Below are 8571 nucleotides of genomic sequence, written 5' to 3' on the forward strand. Positions count from 1 at the left end.
GCTACACCGAAATAATTCCCACCCTTAAAGCCTCTCAACGATGGAGATGCCACAGCCTCCCCAGCCCGTTTGTCCCAGCAGTTTGCTACCCTTTGCCTTCCAACTGCCCATTTTCTGGCATGCTTAACCCAGCTCTGCCCTGCTGCCATGTGAGCCCTTGACCCATCACATTAATCCTGGATCCTGCCTTTGGAGAGCTCAGGAACCAGGACTTTGTCAGCTCGGGAGACACGTTGGGGTGGAGCAGCCCTTTTTTGGGGTGGTGGGGGTGTGCTCTGGTGGGTGTTTGCTTTCCCAGTGCACCTGAGACACCTCCTGGGACAGGACTAGAGCATCTCCCCACCTCTTTTAGGGCTACCTGCCTCCCCCAAACCATCATCAGCCCGGAGCATCCCACAGCCCTCCTCTCGCTGCTGCCAGGGCGCTGCTTCGACAGCCGTGGTCCACACGCTCCACCAACCACCTTCTCAAATTCCTCCTCCCGAGCCACCGGGGTATCAATGTCAAGACCAAGAGCATGACAAATTAACCATTAATAGAGGGAGGAAGGGAAAGGCAGCCACAGAGTAGACGCGGGGTTGCACTGATGAGGTTTGGGGTATATTGTCCCCGGGAATAATAATATTCATAAGGATAAAGCTGGACTTGATGAATATGTTTCCTCTCCTTTTTTAAGTGCCTCTAGCCACTCCTTTTAACATGCAAATCCGCTCTGGTCACCCGTGATTATGGGGCTGTGGGGCTGGCTATGAAAGAGGAGAGCTTGATTTCCCAGCCATTGTATTTCATACAATAGCCCAAAAGCAGGCTTTGAAGAGAGTTCATCTCCTCGTCCTTCCTTCCCAAGGAGAAGCTGCTTGGAGGGACACGGAGGTCACCAGCTTCGGTGCCGTCAGCTCCAGCACCCACAGACACTGCCTGAGCTCTAACTCGGCGTTCACCTTATTTTCATCCTTATTTTAAAGCTTTGCTGACCAGGTCTTTTTGTTGGCCAGACAGCAAAATCCCTACAAGTGGGACGGCTCCGGATAAAGATCTAGCTGGTCCTGGGAAACAGTCCTGAGCATATACATCTCCAAACATCTCAGGGGCTGGGAGGGCAGGAGCTCAGTGGGGGACAGTGGGCACCTGGAAAGTGGGTGCACAAGCAAAGTGTGAATTTAGAAGGGGAGCAGAAGGGCTCCCAGGCAATAGGAAGAGCCTTACAGCAGCCTGAAGCAGAACAGCACGGTCACAAAGGGCGAAAAATCTCTGATACTGCCCCAAAGCGCACAGCTCACTGGGAAAATGTCACTACTAAATCATAGAGTGGTTAGAGTTGGAAGAGACCTTAAAGATCACCTAGCTCAGGTGAAAGAATGCAGGTGTGTAAGATGTGCTCTGGGTAATGCATCTTTCTTTTTTTAATTGCCAGCTCAATCCAAGCAAAAAAAACCAAAAACAATAAACTCACCAAAACCCACAAAAACCCTCACACAACCTCTCGCAAGGCAAAACCAGCTGTGGGATAAAGACATCCCGCATCGACAGTCCTGCAGGAAAAAAAGACGTCTCATTTTCAATGTTCACACCCAGGCAGGACGCAGTCGGGGGCTCAGAGGAATTTTAGCTCATCTGCCTTAAAAAGCAGGAGAAGTATGTCAGTAAAATCCTCTTGCCATTTTTGGGTCAAGCAGGCTCAAGATATTCCTCAGCAGGAGGCACGATGTCTTTATTTCTCAAAAGACGCGGCCCATCATCCAAACAATGGAGCAAAACCTCTGCATAAACAGAAGTGTCTGGGTTTGTGTTTGAGGGTAAATAACAGGCAGAGGGCACGTCCCAAGGAGACAAGACTAGAAAACCCTATGCCAGGCTAGCTCAGGATCCCTTTTCCTCATTTTCAGCATTTGGCCCATTTATAGGACTCTTCTGCGTGTCCCTCATGGCTGTTCTTCCTTATGGAAGATTAATTGTGACTATGCTTAGTTCACTGACAGGCAAAACCAGCAAATTCTATCTTTTCTGCCCAGAAAAACAATAAAAAAGAAATGCAGACCAACGACAGGCTACAGGTGCTTGTGGCAAACAGGTGAGTTTTCTACAAAAGTCACCAAATTTTCTCATTTTTCAAGCTTTCCACTACCTCCAGCAGCCAGCCATGAAGCTTCACTCACCACAGGGAAAAAAAAAAAAAAGCAAAAAACCGAACTGGTGACAAAACTGTGTCATATCATTAAATCTTTGTTACGATGCCAGCAGATGTGAGATAAAAATAAACACACAGACAGATGCCTCCCGCGGAGGAAGAGGGAGGCAAATGGGAGAGGGACCTGCTCCAGACCTGTCTCTGGCACCCCATCCTTCTTCTGACAGCTCAGCAGGAGTGGGTCCAGCACCCAGGTGTCCCCCCACCACCCCCAGGACATCCCCTGGAGTGAAAGGGCTCTGGTGAGCCGGCTGTGATACTGCGTGGGCTGGGGATGCTGGGGTGGCAAGGCAACCAGTCCACCCCTCATTTTGTAAAAAATGAGTAAAAGCGCTTCAAACTCTCATAAAAATCTTACGGGAAGAAGTTCTGGGGTCTTGTTTTGCCAGAAAGAAATGTGGAATTGTAACAGTGTGTTTGAGATGTGGCTACTCAAAGCGCCAAGAAGACCAACCCAAAAACAGCAAGGTACAAGAGCCCAAATATCTAACTATTACGAGACTATTCTGTTTCAGTGGATCACCATTAAGAAGGGTAAACTTGGATTAAAATAAGGCATGAACAACCCTAAAACCCCTGCCCAAACACGAAAGGCTGTTGTTGCACAAGGACGTGACAAAGGCGAGATCAAGACCTTGCCTCTCTCGCAGCCGTATGACAAGGCGATATGGACCTTCAAGCCACCAGAAGGTTGTGTTTCCACCCAAAAACTCTCACGGTTACGGCCCACCCCAGCAAACACCTCCCCTGATCTCCCCCCTCTCGCCTCCCACGCCACCCTTCAGCATGAGTGACCACACAGAGACGTGTCCTGTGTTAACCCTGGCACGTTGACAGCCGCGACACCAAAGCCTTACTCAACATTCTCCACTAAAGGGCAGCTAAAGCCGAAGAAAAGTTTATCACAAAAGGGTGTTTTTTGAAATATTTACACCCCGCTCTCTGGCCACACCTATAGCCTTTAATATCTTATTATGAATCCTGCTATAAAATGCATTAGTAATAAAACTCCTGATGAATGCTGCTTGGGCACAAGGTGGCAATACAAAGGAAGATTATGACCTGAAGGAGATAGAGCCTCCGGAGGTGCAACGTGCCCTACCAGGCAGATGGCATAGCTCAACGTGAAGGGTGCTGAGCAGAGCTCCCAAAAAACCTCAAGAGCACAATTTCCTCTCATCTGCCACCAAACATTCCCCCGAGGGCTGAGGAGCCACCTCTGCTGGGGTGAGGAGAAGCACCGGGGACCACCAAAGCAGCGGCAGGACCTCACCAGCACAACGAGGAGGGGAGATGAGCTGGGCGAGGAGGGAAAAAACCCTCCCAAATCAAGGAAAACTTTAAGGGGGACAATTTTAAGGCGTACATAAGACTATGCAAACAAGCTCTTTTTTTCAATCGGGGCTAAAAAGAAAAGCCAGCACCCGTGCCGTTCCACCAGCCCATGGTGCCTGCTCCCAGAGCACATAAAACCCTCCGGCTGCCAGACAGGGGCTCGCTCTGCTAAGGGAGTAAGATTTGCATCGTGTCATCCAGAGCTTTCCACCATAGCCAAACCATTTCACGGGCCACGGGCCGCCAACACCTCCAACGTGCCTTGATCCATCAGTCTTGTCCAACCAGCCTGACACCGAGCGCCCTGCGGGCAAAGGGCTGAGAGGGGCAATATGTGGCACTGACTTTTTATTTTTTTACAGCGGGCTCAGATAGAAGGAAAGGTGGGAGATGAAGCAGAGAAGGTCTGGGGGCCAGTTCCTCTAGTTCCTCAGCTACTTAAATACATCCAAACTACAGCCAGGCTGTTACAAGCATCAGATGGGCGTCAGAAATTAGGTTTATTTGGGGGTGGTCGCTCCATGCCGGCTCCCCGTCTCCAGTGGCTGGCCATGCAGAGGACCTCCATCTGACCTCCCCCAGCAAAGTCACCCAGCAGAAGCTGGGAGAAAATGATTAGGATGCGGATGTGAAGCGTGCTGTACCAAGGCAAATAATGTGGAAAAACGGCAGGCAATCTGGCCGCACAGCTGTCTGAAGGTCGAGGGGATGAGAGGAGGCGACGCACAGGGGCATACGGCGACGGGCACAAGGGCTGGAGCAGCGGGCAGCCTACCGAGCTACGATCTTCTCCTCAGCATCAAAACCATCTCACCAGCCCCTATTTCCCTGCCCAGGTCCTGCTTTGCCCCCCCCCATTCCTTCCCCGCACCGAGCTGACCGCTCCCATCAGGAGACGCTTCGCCGCCTCGCGCTCCTGTTATATCTCAGGTCGACCTATTACTCTTAAATAATTCCCTGCTGCTCTTCCCGGCGGCTCTTTTCCCTCTTCCCCGTCTCTCGCCACGGCGCAGCGGGGCGGATGAAAGGAGCTTTGTGTGCTCTGCTAAAAGCTGGCTCAGCCAGCCCTCTGCTCAAGTCAAGGGTGCTCTCACCAATCCTGACCCATTGTAGGGCAGGAAAGCAGGGGGGTTCGATGCTGAATCCCAGCGTTCCCCCTCTACACCCAAAATCCTGGCTCCATCCTCCCCCGGGGTGCCTAGGATGGATATAAGTCACCTATTCCCACCCGAGGTTTTGCTTGCTGCATGAGAGAGCTGTAAAGGCAGAGCCAGAACGTGTGCCAGCCCCACTTCCAGGCTCTGCTGAGAGGAAAAACCAGCCCCAACTTTTGATTTCCATCCCCAGCTCCATCTCGCGGGTGCCCGACTGCCAGGCTGGGTCCCTGGCTCGCCTGCCAGCTCTAAACACTCCCAGGGATGCGCGCAGACTTCCAATTCCTGCCTTCTTTATTACACTTTTAATTACATTTATTAATTGCATTACCGCTAGTCCAAGCCAAGCAATTTCCAATTTCAAAGTTTGATTTTTAAAACCTGATAATTTCCTTTCTTCATGTTTTTTTTTGGTTTTTTTTTTTTTTCCCCGGTTGAAATTCACCCTACCTTTCAATCAGCTCTTGTTAATATGTATCTCTTGTTGCCATCTCTATTAAGTGACCTCCCTCATTACGGGGTGACGCTGGCAAACGGCCACCGCGGAGCTATAATTCAATTGAGGGGCTTTTGAAAACACCGTAAACACAGCTGGAATGGAGGCGTTATTGGAGCTGGAGACCGAATTAGTGACTGGGTAACGGCACGTAGAGCCGAGCGTGCTTATTCACAGTGGACACATCCCCACCCAACACATGGCACTCAAGAAAGGGGACACCACAATGAGCAAACCCACGGGGGAATTTTCCATACTGGCAGGGCCAACGGTGCTGAGCAGTCAAGAGGGCAAGCAGCCATGAATGGGAGAGGATGCTCTGATATCCCCCAGGATGACGCTGTTTTCTTCCTCCAGCCCAAAGCTGCCCCGTTTCCCACCCACACTAACTGTCTCCTTGCCAGCACGGGGCTCGGATGGCTGATTTCTAGCATGGCACCCCCAAAAGCTGGTGGCACGGCAGCTCTGTCACCTCTCTTGGTGGCACCCATCACTTCTGCAGCGCGTGGCTTGAGGGGCAAGCTCAGGAGGGGCGAGAGAGGGCAGGTGGGAGAGGAGAGAAAAGCTAAGAAGAAAATAAAGAAACAGGCTGAGGGAGCTGGGGTTGTTTAGCCTCAGGAGGGATGAGAGAGGGCAGGTGGGAGAGGAGGGAAAAGCTAAGAAAATAAAGAAACAAGCTGAGGGAGCTGGGGTTTTTCAGCCTGGAGAAGAGGAGGCTCCAGGGAGACCTAATAGCAGCCTTCCAGTACCTGAAGGGAGCCTACATGAAGGCTGGGGAGAGCCTGTTTAGAAAGGCCTGCAGTGACAGGACGAGGGGCAATGGCTTCAAGCTGGAGGGAAACAGATTTAGACTGGAGATTAGGAGAGGGTTCTTCACTGTGAGGGTGGTGGAGCACTGGAACAGGTTGCCCAGGGAGGTGGTTGAGGCCCCTTCCCTGGAGATATTCAAGGAGAGGCTCGACGAGGCCCTGGGCAACCTGGTCTAGTTGGGGGTGTCCCTGCTGACTGCGGGGGGGTCGGACTAGATGACCTTTGGAGGTCCCTTCCAGCCTGGACAACTCTATGACTCTAAACTCACAACATTCCTTCTCTTGTTTATAACTTCCCAACTGGCTCAGGCAGTGACACAAGTGGGACCTGCCACCCCCCTGCTCTCCACTCTAGGGAGCATCAGTGGGTGCACAGCTCCAGGGCTCACCCTGAATGGAGTTATGTTTGAAAGAGAAAGCGAGGGGAGGAAAAGCACTACGTGACAGAGCTTTAATTTGCAGCTTCTGGGGCAAAAGGAGCTGCCTGCCCCACACCACAGCAAGCCCAAGGCTTAGCCTTGCACAGGGGTTGACCCACAACCTCCATCCCCAGCCCAGCCACCAGAAATGGGGGATTTGCTGCTCTTTCCATCCCTCTGAACCTTGCCTTCATCTTAGTGCTCAGTCCCTCCTCATCCCTGCCCTGCACAACCACCCTCCCTGCACATTGACAAGCAGCCGGGCGGGTGAAGCACTAGGAGAAAGGGAAGAGCAGAGAGAAGAAAGCAAGTTCCACGCCAGCTTTCAAGGAGCCGTCTCATCCACTCCGTCCCCAGTTATTTAAGCAGACAGCCAGCTTTGTCTGTCAAAGCTCATTTCCCTCCACGGTCCCTATTTCAAGGTAAGCTGAGCTATTACACTGCGCCCTGGGTTTGCGTTTGCTGCTCCAGATCTTTGGAGACCACGAGCTGCTTCTCACAGCTCTGCAAGAAGTAAGGGAGAGGAGGAAAGTTAATGCCAAGGGGCTTGCACACTCGTGCAGGGGAACCTCTGTAGGAACCTTTCCAGCAACCAAAAAGCCACCGAGATCACAGAATCATATGGGGTTGAAAGGGACCTCTGGAGATCATCTAGTCCAACCACCCCACCAAAGTGGGTCCACCTACAGCAGGTTGCACAGGAATGTGTCCAGGCAGGTTTTGATGTCTCCAAAGGAGACTCCACCACCTCTCTGGGCAACTTGTACCAGTGCTCTACCACTCTCACAGGAAAGAAGTTCCTCCTCACGTTTAGGTGGAACTTCTTATACTCAAGTTTGTGCCCATTTCCTCTTGTTCTATCACTAGGCACCACTGAAAAAAGACCAGCCCCGTCCTCCTGACACAAGATGAGCTGGACTGCTACATACAGCTACAGGCGCATAAATCATCATCACAGAAGCACAGTAAGAGAGATTAGAAGAACCCAGGTGGGGTTGATCATTCTGTCTTTGGGAAGGAGATGGGGAGAGCTCTGGCCGAGCCAAAGCAGTCTACCTTTACATTTCCAGCCTCCTCCTCCAGTGAGACACATCTCAGTCAGCAGGTCTGGCAACTCCTGCCAAAGAGAGTTAAAGGCGATGGCCAAGGTGCTCGCTGGACCGTTCCCGATGATTTTCAGCAGCCTGCAAACACCCGGGAGCAGCAGCAGACCTGGCAGAGCAACCAACAGGATTTCTTCAATGGGAGTGACTTCAGACCTCTCAGCTCCATCAAATCCCGGTGACGTAATGAAACTCTCAGCACAGCTCTTGGCTAATAGGGAATTAAAGGGAAGCAGCACCAATAACACCTCCCCTAAGACCCACAGACAAGAGATCCTGCTCTATTCTCTCTCTCCTCTTTCTACCAGACAACGATCTTGGTCAAAAAGGGCAACAGAATCAAAGTCACGTACATCATCTTCTCTAAGCCATATGACTTGGTGCACTGTGAGATTAACGCGTAGAATAATTCAAAACCAACACAGTCAGCTAGCATATAGCCCTCAAAATACAACTGTAAACAAGGAATATTATCAGGCAAGTATATTTTTAGTGGATTCTTGCTGGGAACCTGCAGGTCTTTGCCCATTTTTTGACATTTTTACCGATCATCTGGAAGAGTCAAAGCACAGGGCTTGGTTGGGAGATGAGTAAACAACAAAGGGTGCAGATGGTTGACATTGAGAAAATTGCTAGCAACTGCTTTGAACCAATATATATATATTTTTTTTTTAAGGTGTAAATGCAAAGTCCTCTGTCTGACCCAAAAAAATACAGCTCTCCTAGGAAGGGGGGTCACCCTGTAAAGCAGGCTGGCTCCCACTGCCCTGGGAAGGGACAGAAGAAAAGGGTGGTGAAGCAGCCACCACTCCACTAACTTGGCAGCCGCTGCCAAATCCCGTTGGAGAAGCCACAATTCCCTCCCATTTCTGCCCATTATCCATCTCCAGCCTTTGAGGAGCCGGGCAGGGCTGGAGCAAGGGTTTGGAGGCAGCTTGCGCTGCCCTCCCGGGTTGCTATTGTGTCAGTCCCAATTCTGGAGGTGGCAGATGGGAACCCAAGATGGTCTGACGAGGCGTTTGAAAGTCAGAATGTGAAAACCTGTCAGTCAGAGAGCTCCTGGCTTT

Source organism: Calidris pugnax, unplaced genomic scaffold, assembly GCF_001431845.1.
Source record: "Calidris pugnax isolate Ruff unplaced genomic scaffold, ASM143184v1 scaffold39, whole genome shotgun sequence".
Lineage (NCBI taxonomy): Eukaryota > Metazoa > Chordata > Aves > Charadriiformes > Scolopacidae > Calidris > Calidris pugnax.